The following is a 19,530-nucleotide window of genomic DNA, read 5'->3' as shown; positions in this document are numbered from 1 at the left end:
ATATACTGTGTATTTATACTTCATGACATAGATCAGTTCTCTACATTCAGCTTACTGGATACAGAGTAATGTAACTTTACATTCAGAACAGAGAAATGTCATTTATTTTGGGCTACACTGGTAACCAGGATAAAGAATTACATAGTTACACATCTAAGCAGGAATTTCTAAAGTGTCCTCAGACTCAGTAAAGGAACTTTCACGCTCTCATATATTTGGAATATAACAGAACATTGTTGTTTATCATCTTTATGGGCCACAACTTGCGCAACTCAGGTTTTTTCAGAGTACCCGGGTCACTTATTCAGCGCGGTTATCACCAAATATTGTATTGTGTATTGCATGCAATTGTTTTGTATTGGAGAGTGGGGTAGCTAGGACATGGGTGTATGCATAAACCTAGTTATTACTTATTAGTATATGAATAAGGTGTGTAAAATAATATTACAAATATAATACTTACCAACTGTTGTTGCTGGAGGTTGATTGGAAGAGCTGGAAAGAAGAACAGGTATATGGGTAATATATGATTTATATATATATATATATATATATATATATATATATATATATATGTACATATAGCAGTCAGGCATCCCAGGCAGCCTGTTATTAGAGCAATAGCTTGGGTGGAGGCACATTATTAGAATTAGTAACCTTGTCAGATATAAGGGAGGGTTACACTGTCGACCTAGTGACTATCTACCTATAGTGGTTGACCCAAACATTGTCGACCTAGACACTGTGGATCCTATGATCCACACCCTTGCATTGTCCTGCTTTACTATGGGGCTGTCACCACTTCAGGAGCTGAAGGAGTTAATACAATCAGGGAGTGAGAGAGAGGCTCTGTGTGAGCTCAGAGTGGAGGACATGGATTAGGGGAAGGAGGGGGGAGGAGAAGTTTCCTGTGTGTGTGGAGAGAGGAGCAGGAGTGAGGACGCTGGTGCTGGCCTTGTTTTTCACACATCGGCTGCTTGTTTTTTATTTAGAGTTGGCAACATTGGACACAACACATTTCAGTGGAGGAGGCGGGAGAGGAGGTGACGGTGACCGGCAGTGAGGTGAGCGATGTGCCTGGTGTATGAGAGACATCTGTGGGCACCATATATGGTATGTGTGACCAGCTCCCCACACTTGGGACCTAGGCCCTAATTCAGACCTGATCGCAAAAACAAAATCTATCTCTAATGGGCAAAACCATGTGCACTGTAGGTGGGGCAGATGTAACATGTGCAGAGAGTGTTAGATTTGGATGGGTTATACTGTTTCTGTGCAGGGTAAATACTGGCTGCTTTATTTTTACACTGCAATTTAGAATTCAGTTTGAACACACCCCACCCAAATCTAACTCTCTCTGCACATGTTACATCTGCCCGACCTGCACTGCAGATGATTTTGCCCATTACAGAAATATTTTGCTGTTGCAATCAGGTCTGAATTTAGCCCCTTATGCAGTAAGGATTGCAATTTCTGATAAAAAGCAGTTTCTGCGATCAAATAGTTGCCGCCCAGAAATTGAGAAATAACGCCCTTTGCAGAAACTGTGACTGCATCGCAATATGCAGCTGATCGCAGAACCATGCGCAATTACCGGAACATGGAAGATTTTTCCTATCTGCGCCAGGTAAGGTCGGCTACAATTCTTGTGACACAAGAGGCTGGAAGTGGTCATCGCTGAATTCAGGTGCCCTCCTTAAAAACACCTGGGCATGCCACGAGGCTGAAGTTAGCTTCTTATTCGGGCAGCTTCTTATTCACTTCTTATTCAAGCTCCAGCTTCTTATTCACTTCTTATTCGAACTCCAGCTTCTTATTCAGATCATTCAGTTTTGCAAGGGTTAATGAGTCTTCTGTCACAAATTTGACACCTGAACTCCACAGAGGGTGGTCACTTACATATGACCCACTTGTATTTTGCTTGGCCCAACGCTGTTTTGGGCATGAAATACACTGGCAAAGTGGGCACAAACACCATATTTTGCCATTTTGAATAAGTAGCTGTAGTTTTGCAAGGGTTCTTGGGACACAAATTTGACCCCGGAAATTAACAGAGGGTGGTCACTTGCATGTGACCCACTTGTATTTTGCTTGGCCAAACGCTGTTTTGGGCATGAAATACACTGCAAAAGTGGGCACACACACACCATATTTTGTTATTTTGAATAAGTAGCTGTAGTTTTGCAAGGGTTAACTAGTCTTGGTCCACAAATTTGACCCCTGAAATCAACAGAGGGTGGTCACTTACATATGACCCACTTGTATTTTGCTTGGCCCAACGCTGTTTTGGGCATGAAATACACTGGCAAAGTGGGCACAAACACCATATTTTGCCATTTTGAATAAGTAGCTGTAGTTTTGCAAGGGCTAACTAGTCTTGGGACACAAATTTGACCCCTGAAATCAACAGAGGATGGTCACTTACATATGACCCACTTGTATTCTGCTTGGCCCAACCACCATATTATAATTTACTATTTTGAATATGTAGCTGTAGTTTTGCAAGGGTTAACTAGTCTTGGGCTACCTATTTGATACCAGAAATCAAGGGTTATATTAGCTCCTTATCGCACAGGGGAGTCATAGAGAGCCTATGTTGAGTTAAAGTTGTCTGAAGTCAGCTCCTATCTTTGCTTGAAGGAAGCTATACTCAGCAGGATTGGGGTGACTGGTCCCAGCAAAGCCCAAGAATATTATGAGTTGAAGCTGAACCCATCTGAGCCTCCAGTTGTCAAACTGGCATGATTGGCCAAACTGAGTAAAACCTGGTTACAGATAAAAAAAAAAATCTTCGTAGTGGAAGTGATGGCTCTAGACCAGGCTATACGGGTATTAGACCGTGGTGTAAAACACTGGACCTTTGCAGGCTGACCCCAGACAATTGAGGAGCTAGCAGTGGTGATTGAGAGGTACCTGACCCTGGGAAATTTTAATAAAGCCAAGCAAGGGTTACAGCCAGTACCTAAGCCCAATACCCAGATCCCCATTGTTAAACCAAACAGCCCGTCTCCAGTCATATGTTTTGAGTGCAGAGAGCCCAGTCATGCACAGCGGTACTTCCTAAAGCAGGGTGAGCTAGTGGATTGCAGCTCAGGGAAAACAGCACAACCTGTATTCAGTATGGTGCCTGGAATTATTTCCCCAGCTGAAACTACCGTTTCATCTGATGGTACAGATTGAAGGCTGGGATATCTGGGCCTTGGTTGATACTGGTAGTGAATTGTCTTTCATCTCTGCTAACATGGTTCTTCCCGGGTCTGGCCAGGTTGTGCTTCTGGTAAAGATGCTATGTATACTTGGTGACATAGAAGAATGCCCATGAGTGCACCTGCCGGTGGTGATTAAAGTAAGACCAGTAAAAATGGTAGTCACAGTAGCTTCCAAACCTCCTTATCCACTAATCCTGGGCTAGGACTTCCCACTGTTGCAGGAGTTTGTTACCTGGCATGACATTGGCAGACAGACAAAGGTTAAGCTGTCGCAGGGGCCAAGATCTACTGGAAGCCAAGGTTGTATGACTGTAAAGCCCTCTCTTGCCAGTGAGATTGAGACACATTAGTCCCCCATTTGCGAAAGAGTGTCTTTGCAGGACTTTAGGCGAGATCAACATAACGATGGCAACTTGTCTAATACTTTTTAAAATTTGGTAGTGGTAAATGGTAAGGTAAACTCTGCTTTACCACCTGAAGGTGTACCTTACTTTATGTGAAAAACAATTTGTTTTACCTTGTAACTTATTTGCAAGGTAAAAGGGTAGACCAGTTGCTGATTCCCCGAAAACACGAGCAGCTGGTATTGAGTGCAGCTCACATGCATTTATGGGGGTGGCCATTTAGGGGAGAGGAAAACTCTCCAGCGTATCCAGCTATGGTTCTCCTGTCCAGGCATTCATGCTGCAGTAAAAGAATATTGTCAGGAATGCCCTGTGTACCAAAAGAATGCACCCCAGACAGAATTTAGGGCGACCTTGGTTTCCCTGACTATAATTTCCATGCCTATTGAGCCAATTTTTATAGATCTGATGGGGCCAGTAGAAAAATCGGATTATGGGCATCAGTATATATTGGTGATTGTGGACTACTCCACCGGGTACCCGGAGGTCATACCACTATGTAACATGAAATCTAGCACTATTGTCCAGGAGTTCTTGATGCTGTATACCCGTCTAGGAATACCAATAGAGGTCCTGACCAGCTAAGGTACCCCTTTTGTGTCTAAATTAATGAAATACCTGTGTCGCCTGTTAAAGGTGGATAGAATTACCATTTTGGTATACCACCCGCAGACATACGGCTTGGTTGAATGCTTTAACAGAACCCTTATGCAGATGATGAAAAGGGCAGTGTCACAGGAGAAGCGAGATTAAGACCTACTCTTACCTTAGCTAATGTTGGTAGTTTGAGAGGTACCCCAAGCCTCTTTTATTATTATTATTATTATTATTATTATTATTATTATCCTTTTATTTATATAGAGACTGTATGGGGTTTAGACCCTTCAAACTCCTCTATGGTAGACAACGCAGAGGGATACTAGATCTATTAAAAGATGGGTGGGAGCAGCAATTGTCCCAAGGGGATGCGGTCAAGATCCCGCCGGACGGAATCCCGGCAGTCGAAATACCGACGCCAGAACCCCGACCGGCACAATCCCGACATGTTCTGCCTCCGTGGGTGTCCACGCCACCCATAGAGGGAGAATATAAAAGCGTGCTGAGCATAGCTAAGCACCGTGCCTGCAGCGTGGCGAGCGAAGCGAGCCCGCAAGGGGCTGCGTTCTGCTCGCCACCCCTGTCGGGATTGTGGGGTCGGAGTTCCGGCGTCTGTATTTTGACCACCGGGATCCCATCCTGCGGGATTTAGTACTGATCCCGTCCCAAGAGCCTAACATCGTTCAGTTTGTGTCCCAATTGTATGGCTGTTTAAGGCAAATTGCGCCACTTCTGACCAAGCATATGGTAAGAGCTCAACAGGATTAAAAACGCAGTCATGGCGTTACTGCTGTCAACCGGACTCTCAATAGGGGCAACAAGGTACTGATACTTGTGTCTAGGTACGGCAGGAAGGTAGAAGGAAAGAGGTAAAAGTCTATCATGTGAATTTGTTGAAGCCTTGGAAAGTGCCAGTCATCCCTCTTTAGGGGCCATGAAAACCCCAGAATGTCAGGTGCCTACTGAAGTAACTTTGAGTCCTAGCCAGAAACAAGAAGTGGTAAACTTAGTAGCACAGTACCAGGTTGTGTTCTCTGCCCTCCTGGAGAAAACTCAAATCATACAGCATGACAATGTTACTCCACTCAGGGGGGTGATAAAACAAAGGCAATATTGTATATCTGAGGCCCAACAGGCAGCAGTAAAATGGGAACTGGAAGTGATGCAGCGCTTGGGGGTCATAGAGTAGTCAAACAGTGAATTGAATAATCCCATTTTTTTTTTTTAGAGTCCAAGCCTTTTGGATCTGTGGGATTCTGTAATGACTTCAGAAAGTTAAATAAAGTTCCTCGGTTTGATTCCTATCCTATGCCCCGGGTTGATGAACTAGTACAAAACTTAGCAATAAGCCAGTATCTAACTACGCTAGATTTACTGAAGGGGTACTGACAAATTCCTCTGATGGAAGCTGCCAAAGCAACAACAGCCTTCTCTACCACAGTGGGTTTGTTCCAGTCGCACCTTCCAAAGGTGGATGCAGTGTTACAGTCTCTACAGGCACAAGGGTTTCATCCCTAACCTGGAGAAGTGTGCCATCATAACTGTGGAGGCAAAGTATCTGGGGTATATTGTATGCCAAGGGTAAGTTAAACCTCAACCCAGCAAGGTGGAAGCAGTCTTCACATGGCCTAAGCTAAAATGTATGTCGCAACTCAGGATATTCTTTGGTCTGGTGGGCTATTATCGTAGGTTCAGGGGTGGAACTTGCAGCGGTGCAACCAGTGCACTGCACCAAGGCCCCTCCACGATGAAGGAGCCCACTGCCGGAGGCACTACAATGAGTCAGACTGACTCATTACATGCCACCTGTCAGCGCGCTGCAAGCCGCCGGTTCCCCTAAACAGAATGAGGCTGAGCTGGTGTGCAGAGCTGCAGTCTGGCCAGAGGGGGAGGAGGATGCAGTGGAGGAGTCTGGAGAAGGAGAAGGGGCCATCTTCCCCTCTCATTCACGGGCAGCCCAGCTGTTTCTTTTTGCTGCCGGAGCCGGAGCATCACGTGACCATGCGGCTAAACTGTAGAGTATCTGAGGTAGTGCAGCAGCATTCCTTGTAAGGCGGTCAGGCAGCTGTGTGTTTATTTTATTATACATTTTTCTAATTGTACATTTCATCCTGCAAACTCAGAATCACGGACCTCGAAGAGGCGGAGCCTACATTGATGGGGCGGAGATTGGGAGGTGGTGGGCGGGGTTGTTACAGTAATCTGGGCTCTCTGCAAACAGTAATGGTGACTGTGCAGTGACATATAACATACAGCACAGCATAGAGTGACCCCGCTAAGGCAGCCAGGCACAGGGTCATGTGTTGTCACCCAGGGTGCATGTGCTGCTGCTGCTGCATGATGCATAGTGTGGATATCTGTCTCCATGGGCCTTGTGTATCCTTGTACAAAGGAATTGTCCTGAGTTTTTGTGGGAGTTGGATACAATTGGCCGACAGTTATCATATTGACATTCATTATGTCGACATGAAGAACTGTCAACAAACAGTCCCTTGTAATCTAGCAGTTTCGTACTTTATACCGGTAACAGCAGTGCCTTTTTCTGGATCACATTGCATTGGCGATGTCTCAGCAGTGTTCTGGTGAGTATTTTCCCCATTATCCCTAAACCTTTCCCTAGTAGCTAACCTTAACCTTTTCCCCTCCCCACAGCCTAATCCTAGCCACCACCCCAGTACCCCCCCCCCCTCCCCAGCAGCCTAACCCTAAAACTTTACCATAGTGCCTACTATATTGGCGTTACATGTAAAAGGAGCTTTACTGTGTGGCGTAATGTGTATAAGGACCATTGCTGTGTGTTGTAACGTGTATAAGGAGCTCTACTGTGTTGCATAACATGTATAAGGAGCAGTACTGGGTGGAGTAACGTGTATCAGGAGCACTACTGTGTGGTATAACGTATATTAAGAATACTACTGTGTGGCGTAACATGTATAAGAGGCACTACTGTGTGTTGTAATGTGTATAAGGAGAACTACTGTGTTGTATAACGTATATTAAGAATACTACTGTGTGGCGTAACATGTATAAGAGGCACTACTGTGTGTTGTAATGTGTATAAGGAGAACTACTGTGTGGCGTAACGTGTGGAAGGAGCTCTACTATGTGGCGTAATGCGTATAAGTAGCAGTACTGTGTAGCGTAACGTATATAAGGAGTACTACTGTTCAGTGTAATGTAATGTAAATCAGTGTAATTTAATCAGTGTAATGTAATAAGGTTGCATTACTGTGTGGCATCATTTGAATTGGTGGTACTATTGTGTGCCCACACCCCTTCTCAATGAGACCATGCCCTATTTTTTGACACACATGTTTTGGATCTTGGGGGGGGCTGGGGCAACGCATTTTGTTGCACCTGGGCCCACCATGGTCTTGTTCCGCCACTGCGTAGGTTCAAACGCGAATTTGCCACAGGGCAGCATCATTCACTGAATGTCTGAGGAAACCGTCCCCAGACAAGATCTAATCACAGATGTGCTAAATGTAGCCCATCTACAATCATGTACTGACATGCGGGTGGTCGCCCAGCACAGGGCTAGTCCGCCCCGCATGACTGGCCCTAGCCCCCCCCCCCCCTCGCACAGGTACAAAACCATTGCACGGTGTCGATGATTTTGTAATCCCCGCCAGCAAAGCTCCTGCACGCTGGCAGTCCGCTACTCGCCACATCCCGGGTCGCAGAGGATGTGTGTAACACCACGCAGCTGCCTCGGGCCACCCCCCAACGGTCCACACGGGCCTCTGTTGTCTGGACCGTGGTTCTAAAGCCGGTGGCATGCCCCTTCCCACCACGTGACCGCCTCTGCCTGTCAATCAGGCAGAGGCGATGGAAGCCCTGCCGCTGCAGTGATGCAGTCTGAATTACCCCCTAGGCCCGAGAGACTACATTGCAGAATTTAAGAAAAGCTTTATGCGCAGAGCCTGTATTGCATGCTCCTGATTTCAGGGGTCAAATTTGTGGCCCAAGACTGGTTAACCCTTGTAAAACTACAGCTACTTATTCAAAATGGCAAAATATACTGTGTGTGCCCACTTTGCCAGTGTATTTCATGCCCAAAACAGCGTTGGGCCCAAACAAAATGCAAGTAGGTGATATGTAAGTGACCACCCTCTGTTGATTTCAGGTGTCAAATTTGTGGCCCAAGACTAGTTAACCCTTGCAAAACAAATTTTTTTGAATAAGAAGCTGGAGCTCGTATAAGAAGCTAACTTCAGCATCGTGGGCACGCCTGCGTTTTCTCACACACACCCAGAAAATGGCAGGTTTCCACCCAGAAATGCCGGCTTCCTGTCAGTCAAACAGCGTCTGCATGTGATCACGATATGTACGCATTTACTGTCACTATTATTACTCGCACGTGCGCAATGCAAACACTGCTCATCCGCAGCCGCTCCATAATAAGCCGGATTGTGATTTGATAATTTTGCAATCCTTATTGAATAAGGTCCTTGGATGGAAGGTGGGCGAGCGGCGGATGGGGGATGGGAATGACCCTGCGGTGTAATACACAGCGCTCATTATATTTATACATGTAGCATCATATACCGGCATATATATGGTGTATATTATATATACAGATGTAGCCATGCTCATCATTGCGTATCGCGGCAGTAATGTTGTGACAAGTGTGCCCACTGCGTACGCATGCGCACACCATGTTACCCTATGGAGCTAACACCCGCTGCAATCAGTATCACAGCGGCGCGGTCACACTATGCAGCAATGTGTGCGCATGTGTGAATACATCACGGTATAGATGAGCGTGGCTACATCTGTAGTATAGGTGTATATAGGGAGAGAAAGCTATATCTGTATCCTATCATGTGTATAACCTAGGACAATGTCCCTGCTGTATAATAACACTGCACGTTATACATATACAGTATATATAGAGAGAGATGTTATTGGTATATAGTCCCTAGTGTATCATGTGTATAACCTAGGACAGTCCCTGCTGTATAATAACACCGCACATTATACATATACAGTATATATAGAGATAGAGGTTATTGGTATATAGTCCCTAGTGTATCATGTGTATAACCTAGGACAGAGTCCCTGCTGTATAATAACACTGCACATTATACATATACAGTATATATAGAGAGAGATGTTATTGCTATATAGTCCCTAGTGTATCATGTGTATAACCTAGGACAGAGTCCCTGCTGTATAATAACACTGCACATTATACATATACAGTGTATATAGAGAGAGATGTTATTGTTATATAGTCCCTAGTGTATCATGTGTATAACCTAGGACAGTATCCCTGCTGTATAATAACACTGCACATTATACATATACAGTATATATAGAGAGAGATGTTATTGGTATATAGTCCCTAGTGTATCATGTGTATAACCTAGGGCAGAGTCCCTGCTGTATAATAACACTGCACATTATACATATACAGTATATATAGAGATAGATGTTATTGGTATATAGTCCCTAGTGTATCATGTATATAACCTAGGACAGAGTCCCTGCTGTATAATATCACTGCACATTATACATATACAGTATATATAGAGATAGATGTTATTGGTATATAGTCCCTAGTGTATCATGTATATAACCTAGGACAGAGTCCCTGCTGTATAATAACACTGCACATTATACATATACAGTATATAGAGATAGATGTTATTGGTATATAGTACCCAGCGTATCATGTATATAACCTAGGACAGAGTCCCTGCTGTATAATAACACTGCACATTATACATATACAGTATATATAGAGATAGATATTATTGGTATATAGTCCCTAGTGTATAACCTAGGACAGAGTCCCTGCTGTATAATAACACTGCATATTATACATATACAGTATATATAGAGATAGATATTATTGGTATATAGTCCCTAGCGTATCATGTATATAACCTAGGACAGAGTCCCTGCTGTATAATAACAGTGCACATTATACATATACAGTATATATAGAGAGAGATGTTATTGGTATATAGTCCCTAGTGTATAACCTAGGACAGAGTCCCTGCTGTATAATAACACTGCACATTATACATATACAGTATATATAGAGATAGATGTTATTGGTATATAGTCCCCAGCGTATCATGTGTATATAACCTAGGGCAGCGTCCCTGCTGTATAATAACACTGCACATTATACATATACAGTATATATAGAGATAGATGTTATTGGTATATAGTCCCCTGCGTATCATGTATATAACCTAGGACAGTATCCCTGCTGTATAATAACACTGCACATTATACATATACAGTATATATAGAGAGAGATGTTATTGGTATATAGTCCCTAGTGTATCATGTATATAAACTAGGTCAGTGTCCCTGCTGTATAATAACACTGCACATTATACATATACAGTATATATAGAGATAGATGTTATTGGTATATAGTCCCCAGCGTATCATGTGTATATAACCTAGGGCAGAGTCCCTGCTGTATAATAACACTGCACATTATACATATACAGTATATATAGAGATAGATGTTATTGGTATATAGTCCCCAACGTATCGTGTATAACCTAGGGCAGAGTCCCTGCTGTATGATAACACTGTGCATATTATACATATACAGTATATAGAGATAGATGTTATTGGTATATAGTCCCTAGTAGTGTATAATGTGTATAACCTGGGGCAGTGGTCACCAACCTTAATTGGGGTGCGAACTACTTACAAAAAAATTAAACCTCCTGAAGAGCTACTAATGTTTTTGAAAAAAATGCTATACTTGAATGGTTGCTGGGATTCTCTCAGTGTTGAGATCCGACTTGTGTGCAGTGATGTAGCTATAAATTTTGCTATCCCCTGGCAAAAACATTTCTGATGCCACCTCCCATTGCCATATGAAAATTTGTGGCCTCACCGTAAGGGACGTGGCATTGTAGGAAAAGACTACCTTATACCCCAGTTCTGCAACCTGCACCCCCAGACGTTGGCCACCACAAGAAAAAAAAAATCCTGATTCATGCCCATTACATTATTTGTAATTTCTCCTCCTCATAGTAATGCCCCTCACACATTATGCCACACACCGCAATGCCCCTCACACATTATGCCACACACCGCAATGCCCCTCACACATTACGCCACACACTGTACTCCCCATAACACATTATGCCCCACAGTAAGGCTACAAATTACTTTTAATTTGCCCATTGTCTGGGGTCTCCTGCTCATTTCCAGGGGCTGAATGTTCATTGCCAGGGGTTGCATGCTCTGGGTTCCATGCTTGTTGCCATTGGTGTAAAGGATGTTGCCAGGGGTTTCATGCTCTGGGTGTCGTGTTCATTGCCAGGGGGGTGTAATGCTCTGGGTGTAATGGTCATTGCAGGGGTATAATGCTTGTTACCAGGGGTGTAATGCTCTGGGTGTCATGGAAGATGCAGCTTTGTAGAAAGCTGCATTCTCTCTGGTTGATGCCAGTGCTGAGTGCTCCCGGCACTTCTGGGTAGCTATAGCGCTGTGCTGCTTGTCAGACACTAGAGGTCAAGTATGACCTGTAGCGTCTGTCTCCTCCGAGGCAGTGGGGATGAGGGTTTTGCACACTTCTCCTCGTAGTAAGGTAGGGGCAGCAACCAGCAGGGTTCAAGTTACCCAGATTGCAGCTGTCAGCTACCTGTCACTCGCGAGCGATGGGTTGCAACCGCTGACCTAGGACATCATACCTCCTGTATAATAACACTTCACATTATACATATACAGTATATAGAGAGATGTTATATATAGTCCCCAGCATTTCAGTTGTATAACCTAGAGAGTCCTCGCTGTATAATAACACTGTTCACATTATACATATACAGTGTATATGTGTATATATGTGTGTTTATGTATATATGTATATATGTGTATATATATATATATATATATATATATATATATATATATAATATAATATAATATAATATAGATAGATGTTATTGGTATATAGAGGCAGATGTATTAACCTGGAGAAGGCATAAGGAAGTGATAAACCAGTGATATGTGCAAGGTGATAAAGGCACCAGCCAATCAGCTCCAATATGTAAATGAACAGTTAGGATCTGATTGGCTGGTGCCAACTGTTCATTTACATATTGGAGCTGATTGGCTGGTGCCTTTATCACCTTGCACATATCACTGGTTTATCACTTCCTTATGCCTTCTCCAGGTTAATACATCTGCCCCATAGTCCCTAATGTATTATCAGAGGCGGCCCAACCCTATTTTTTTTTTTTTTTTTTAAAGTGAGCAAACACAATTTTTGAAGAGTAAAATTCTCAAAGGGCTACAAAAAGGCGTGTGGTCTCACAAAAAAGGGGCAGGCCAGACAATTTTACTCCAGTCTACAGTGCAAGATATACATGAGCGTTGCCAGTGACGGATACACACATGCCCCCAGCAGTGCTATATATGCATATGCCCCCACAGTGCCAGATATGCATATGCCCCCGCAGTGCCAGATACACATATGTCCCCAGTGCCAAATACTCATATGTCCCCAGCACCACATACACCTATGTCCCCAGTGCCATATACTCGTATGCCCCCAGTGCCAGATACAGATATGCCCCAAGCACCAGAAACACATTTTCCCCCAGCAGTGCTACTTACCGTGGCTCACCACCACCCACCGGGCTCCACCGCAGCTGAAAGGGTTTCCGTCTTTGGCATCAGAGAAGGGTTCCCGCTACCTGGTGCTCACCTCAGTGTGGCATCTTACTCAGCCGCGTACCCCGCATGTGCATGTGGCCGGTTCTGCGTATCATGTGTATAACCTAGGGCAGCGTCCCTGCTGTATAATAACACTGTACACATTATACATATACAGTATATAGAGGTCAGACCTCCATGGGTCAGACTTTTTTTTTTTTTTTTTTAAATGCCCATTCCACAGACCTCAATTGGATTGAGAGCTGGGGAAATCTGAGGCCAAGTTGACACCTTGAACTCCTCTGTCACGTTCCTCAAACCATTCCTGAACATTTTTGCAGTGCGGCAGGGTGCATTATCCTCCGTGAAGATGCCACTGCCATCAGAGAATACTATTACCATGAATGGGTGTACGTGGTCTGCAACAATGTCTAGGTAGTTGGTACGAGTCAAAGTAACATCTGCATGAATGGCAGGACCCAAGGTTTGTCCGCAGAACATTGCCCAGAGCATCACACTGCCTCTGCCAGCTTTTCTTCCTCTTCCCATAGTGCATTCTGGTGCCATCTCTTACCCAGAGTAATGAAGCACATGCACACAGCCATCCACATGATTTAAAAGAAAATGTGATTCATCAGACCAGGACATCTTCCATTGCTGGTCGGTGGTGGCCAGGGTTCAGCATGGGCACTCTGACCGGTGTGCGCTATGCAGCCCCACAGCCCCATACACATCAAGCTGTGATGCCCTGTGTATACTTACACTTTTCTATCATAGCCAGTATTACCTTATTCAACAATTTATGCCACAGGACCAGATGGTCTAGTCTTTGCTCTCCTTGCACATCAGTGAGCCTTATGCATCAATGACCAAAGGGCTGGATTAAGGGTGGGGCGACAGGGGCGGTCATCCTGGGGCCCTCACACATATACCCCTTTCATACTGACAATGCCGGATCCCACCCGGGGATTGGAAATGGGTCCTTCCCGTGTGGGGTCTAGCATTGAACCATAAGAGCTGGGTTACTGACCCCGCAAATTGCCAGGTCGGTTGCCATAGCGGCGGAGGTAGCCACGGGAGATGAGCTCATCTTCACACCAACTCTCCCTATTATAGTGAACAAATTCTGGGTCGCATCAACCCGGGAACCCGTTCACCCTGCCACTGGCCCGGTATTCAACCCAGGAAAACACTGCTTTATTCCTTTGTTGAATTTCCAGTTCAGGTAACCTGGGAATTCGACCATGGGCCTTTCACACCGCACACCAACCCTGCAAGATGTCTGGTCGATACCGAGTTATATGTGAGGTGTGAAAGGGGTAATAGAGAGCCCCCACACACAGCCACTACTACTAAATAAGGACCGGAGAACAGCATCTAGCTGTCTCTGCTCATTTAGCTCTGTTTTTCAGAGACGGAGACAGTCTTGTCTCCATCTCTGCACCCAACACGAGCCACCTGCTCCGCTCACATGGCCACCTAGCCAAGCACCTTCTGTGTGTCAGTGATCTGCTCTCCACTCTGTCGGGCTCATCATCCATTGTTCTGTGTTGCAGCACCCTGGGGATATGTGTTCCTGGTGAGACTTGTGCACACTCCTCCTCTCTTTCAGATGTGCGCGGGCTTCCGGTAACTCCACCATCAGAAGCAACGTGTCCACCACCCAATCCCCTGTGTGATTGCATCCACTCCAAATACTTCTTCTTTATCTATACCAGCAGCAACCAGTCCTCATTGTTTCCCAAGGCTGTGGTGGTTCTGTAATGCTGGTTAGTGAGAACAGAGTAACACGGGCTTATGTCTGGAGACTGGACAGGCATGTTGGTCACCGTCCCACCACATACACAAATATATAATAAATATGCATGCATCACAAGCTTGGTGGAAACAAATTGAGTCTCTCTCTCTCTCTCTCTCTCTCGATGAAGGGAGGGAGGGAGGGAAAGTATACTTACCCTAGTCCCTGTAAGGATCTCATCTTTGGAATGCCACAGCCAGTATTATGTATGTGTGTCTGTGTGTATATATTAGAGATGTGCACTTGAAATTTTTCGGGTTTTGGTTTTGGGTTCGGTTCCGCGGCCGTGTTTTGGGTTCAACCGCGTTTTGTCAAAACCTCACCGAATTTTTTTTGTCGGATTCGGGTGTGTTTTGGATTCAGGTGTTTTTTTCAAAAAACACTAAAAAACAGCTTAAATCATAGAATTTGGGGGTCATTTTGAACCCAAAGTATTATTAACCTCAAAAACCATAATTTCCACTCATTTTTAGTCTATTCTGAATACCTCACACCTCACAATATTATTTTTAGTACTAAAATTTGCACGAGGTCGCTGGATGACTAAGCTAAGCGACCCTAGTGGCCGACACAAACACCTGGCCCATCTAGGAGTGGCACTGCAGTGTCACGCAGGATGGCCCTTCCAAAAAACACTCCCCAAACAGCACATGACGCAAAGAAAAATGAAAGAAAAAAGAGGTGCAAGATGGAATTGTCCTTGGGCCCTCCCACCCACCCTTATGTTGTATAAACAGGACATGCACACTTTAACCAACCCATCATTTCAGTGACAGGATCTGCCACACGACTGCCGATTGCTGACAAGGTGAGCGGCGGCACTAAACACTCTTTCGGAGTACACACTTGTGGGAGGGCAACTTAGGTAGAATAAAGCCAGTTTGTGCAAGGGCCTCCAAATTGCCTCTTTTTCCTGCCAGTATAAGTACGGACTGTGTGACGTGCCTACTTGGATGCGGTCACTCATATAATCCTCCACCATTCTTTCAATGGGGAGAGAATCATATGCAGTGACAGTAGACGACATGTCCGTAATCGTTGTCAGGTCCTTCAGTCCGGACCAGATGTCAGCATCAGCAGTCGCTCCAGACTGCCCTGCATCACCGCCAGCGCTTGGGCTCGGAATTCTGAGCCTTTTCCTCGCACCCCCAGTTGCGGGAGAATGTGAAGGAGGAGATGTTGACAGGTCGCGTTCCGCTTGACTTGACAATTTTCTCACCAGCAGGTCTTTGAACCCCAGCAGACTTGTGTCTGCCGGAAAGAGAGATCCAAGGTAGGTTTTAAATCTAGGATCGAGCACGGTGGCCAAAATGTAGTGCTCTGATTTCAACAGATTGACCACCCGTGAATCCTTGTTAAGCGAATTAAGGGCTCCATCCACAAGTCCCACACGCCTAGCGGAATCGCTCCGTGTTAGCTCCTCCTTCAATGTCTCCAGTTTCTTCTGCAAAAGCCTGATGAGGGGAATGACCTGACTCAGGCTGGCAGTGTCTGAACTGACTTCACGTGTGGCAAGTTCAAAAGGTTGCAGAACCTTGCACAACGTTGAAATCATTCTCCACTGTGCTTGAGACAGGTGCATTCCACCTCCTATATCGTGGTCAGTTGTATAGGCTTGAATGGCCTTTTGCTGCTCCTCCAACCTCTGAAGCATATAGAGGGTTGAATTCCACCTCGTTACCACTTCTTGCTTCAGATGATGGCAGGGCAGGTTCAGGCGTTTTTGGTGTTGCTCCAGTCTTCTGTACGTGGTGCCTGTACGCCGAAAGTGTCCCGCAATTCTTCTGGCCACCGACAGCATCTCTTGCACGCCCCTGTCGTTTTTAAAAAAATTCTGCACCACCAAATTCAAGGTATGTGCAAAACATGGGACGTGCTGGAATTTGCCCATATTTAATGCACACACAATATTGCTGGCGTTGTCCGATGCCACAAATCCACAGGAGAGTCCAATTGGGGCAAGCCATTCCGCGATGATCTTCCTCAGTTGCCGTAAGAGGTTTTCAGCTGTGTGCATATTCTGGAAACCGGTGATACAAAGCGTAGCCTGCCTAGGAAAGAGTTGGCGTTTGCGAGATGCTGCTACTGGTGCCGCCGCTGCTGTTCTTGCGGCGGGAGTCCATACATCTACCCAGTGGGCTGTTACAGTCATATAGTCCTGACCCTGCCCTGCTCCACTTGTCCACATGTCCGTGGTTAAGTGGACATTGGGTACAGCTGCATTTTTTAGGACACTGGTGACTCTTTTTCTGAGGTCTCTGTACATTTTCGGTATCGCCTGCCTAGAGAAATGGAACCTAGATGGTATTTGATACCGGAGACACAGTACCTCCAACAAGTCTCTAGTTGGCTCTGCAGTAATGATGGATACCGGAACCACGTTTCTCACCACCCAGGATGCCAAGGCCTCAGTTATCCGCTTTGCAGCAGGATGACTGCTGTGATATTTCATCTTCCTCGCAAAGGACTGTTGGACAGTCAATTGCTTGGTGGAAGTAGTAAAAGTCGTCTTACGACGTCCCCTCTGGGATGATGATCGACTCCCAGCAGCAACAACAGCAGCGCCAGCAGCAGTAGGCGTTACATGCAAGGATGCATTGGAGGAATCCCAGGCAGGAGAGGACTCGTCAGAATTGCCAGTGACATGGCCTGCAGGACTATTGGCATTCCTGGGGAAGGAGGAAATTGACACTGAGGGAGTTGGTGGGGTGGTTTGCGTGAGCTTGGTTACAAGAGGAAGGGATTTACTGGTCAGTGGACTGCTTCCGCTGTCGCCCAAAGTTTTTGAACTTGTCACTGACTTATTATGAATGCGCTGCAGGTGACGTATAAGGGAGGATGTTCCGAGGTGGTTAACGTCCTTACCCCTACTTATTACAGCTTGACAAAGGGAACACACGGCTTGACAAATGTTGTCCGCATTTCTGGTGAAATAGTTCCACACCGAAGAGCTGATTTTTTTGGTATTTTCACCAGGCATGTCAATGGCCATATTCCTCCCACGGACAACAGGTGTCTCCCCGGGTGCCTGACTTAAACAAACCACCTCACCATCAGAATCCTCCTGGTCAATTTCCTCCCCAGCGCCAGCAACACCCATATCCTCCTCATCCTGGTGTACTTCAACACTGACATCTTCAATCTGAATATCAGGAACTGGACTGCGGGTGCTCCTTCCAGCACTTGCAGGGGGCGTGCAAATGGTGGAAGGTGCATGCTCTTCACATCCAGTGTTGGGAAGGTCAGGCATCGCAACCGACACAATTGGACTCTCCTTGTGGATTTGGGATTTCGAAGAACGCACAGTTCTTTGCTGTGCTTTTGCCAGCTTGAGTCGTTTCATTTTTCTAGCGAGAGGCTGAGTGCTTCAATCCTCATGTAAAGCTGAACCACTAGCCATGAACATAGGCCAGGGCCTCAGCCGTTCCTTGCCACTACGTGTGGTAAATGGCATATTGGCAAGTTTACGCTTCTCCGACGACGATTTTAATTTAGATTTTTGAGTCCTTTTTTTACTGATATTTGGTGTTTTGGATTTTACATGCTCTGTACTATGACATTGGGCATCGGCCTTGCCAGCCGACGTTGATGGCATTTCATCGTCTCGGCCATGACTAGTGGCAGCAGCTTCAGCACGAGGTGGAAGTGGATCTTGATCTTTCCCTATTTTTGGAACCTCAACATTTTTGTTCTCCATATTTTAATAGGCACAACTAAAAGGCACCTCAGGTAAACAATGGAGATGGATGGATACTAGTATACTTATGGATGGACGAGTGACTGCCGACACAGAGGTAGCTACAGCCGTGGACTACCGTACTGTGTCTGCTGCTAGTATAGACTAAATGTTAATGAGATGAAATCAATATATATATATATATATATATATATAACACTAGTACTGCAGCCGGACAGGTATATATATTTATTATGTAATGACTGATGACGGACCTGCTGGACACTGTCAGCTCAGCAGCACCGCAGACTGCTACAGTAAGCTACTATAGTAGTATGTATAAAGAAGAAAGGAAAAAAAAAAAACACGGGTAGGTGGTATACAATATTATATATATATATATATATATATATATATATATAACTATATACAATTCTATATATATATATATATATATATATATATATATATATATATTTATTAAACTGGTCACACTATCAGCAACTTGCAAGTAGTACTCCTAAGCAGACAATCACAATATATATTATACTGGTGGTCAGTGTGGTCACAATGGCAGTGTGGCACTCTGGCAGCAAAAGTGTGCACTGTACGTTATATGTACTCCTGAGTCCTGCTCTCAGACTCTAACTGCTCCCCACTGTCAGTGTCTCCCCCACAAGTCAGATATACAGTCACACTATTTATCACTTCAGCAAGTAGTAGTACTCCTCCTAATGCTCCCCAAAATTACTACTGTGTCTCTCTCTACTCTAGTCTCACTCTCTTCTCTATAAACGGAGAGGACGCCAGCCACGTCCTCTCCCTATGAATCTCAATGCACGTGTGAAAATGGCGGCGACGCGCGGCTCCTTATATAGAATCCGAGTCTCGCGATAGAATCCGAGCCTCGCGAGAATCCGACAGCGGGATGATGACGTTCGGGCGCGCTCGGGTTAACCGAGCAAGGCGGGAAGATCCGAGTCTGCCTCGGACCCGTGTAAAAAGCGTGAAGTTCGGGCGGGTTCGGATTCCGAGGAACCGAACCCGCTCATCTCTAGTATATATGTGTATTCCACTGGAACTGAGCTAAACACTGCTGATCTGCTGGAGGGTCACACATCTATATGAACCCTTGTTAGACCTGTGTATTTGAACTTGTCAGTCAAGCATTTGAAATAAAAGGCCCAATCTATTTTTCATCTATATATC

General features: G+C 45.1%; 1 protein-coding gene across 4 annotated transcripts in view; it reads left to right on the top strand.

Moving 5' to 3' along the window:
- Positions 1-865: 865 nt before the first annotated feature.
- Positions 866-19,530, top strand: part of LOC134989975 (zinc finger protein 84-like) — a 46,322-nt gene continuing 27,657 nt past the window's right edge. For all 4 annotated transcript variants that reach the window (XM_063950638.1, XM_063950640.1, XM_063950639.1 and 1 more), the window contains exon 1: positions 866-1,064. The gene's annotated coding sequence lies outside the window, so the exon portion shown is untranslated. The remainder of the gene's footprint in view (positions 1,065-19,530) is intronic.

The sequence above is a fragment of the Pseudophryne corroboree genome, unplaced genomic scaffold (genome assembly GCF_028390025.1).
Source record: "Pseudophryne corroboree isolate aPseCor3 unplaced genomic scaffold, aPseCor3.hap2 scaffold_1133, whole genome shotgun sequence".
NCBI lineage: Eukaryota > Metazoa > Chordata > Amphibia > Anura > Myobatrachidae > Pseudophryne > Pseudophryne corroboree.
The sequence above is the reverse complement of the archived record's forward strand: the minus strand, read 5'-3'. Positions and strand labels throughout refer to the sequence as shown.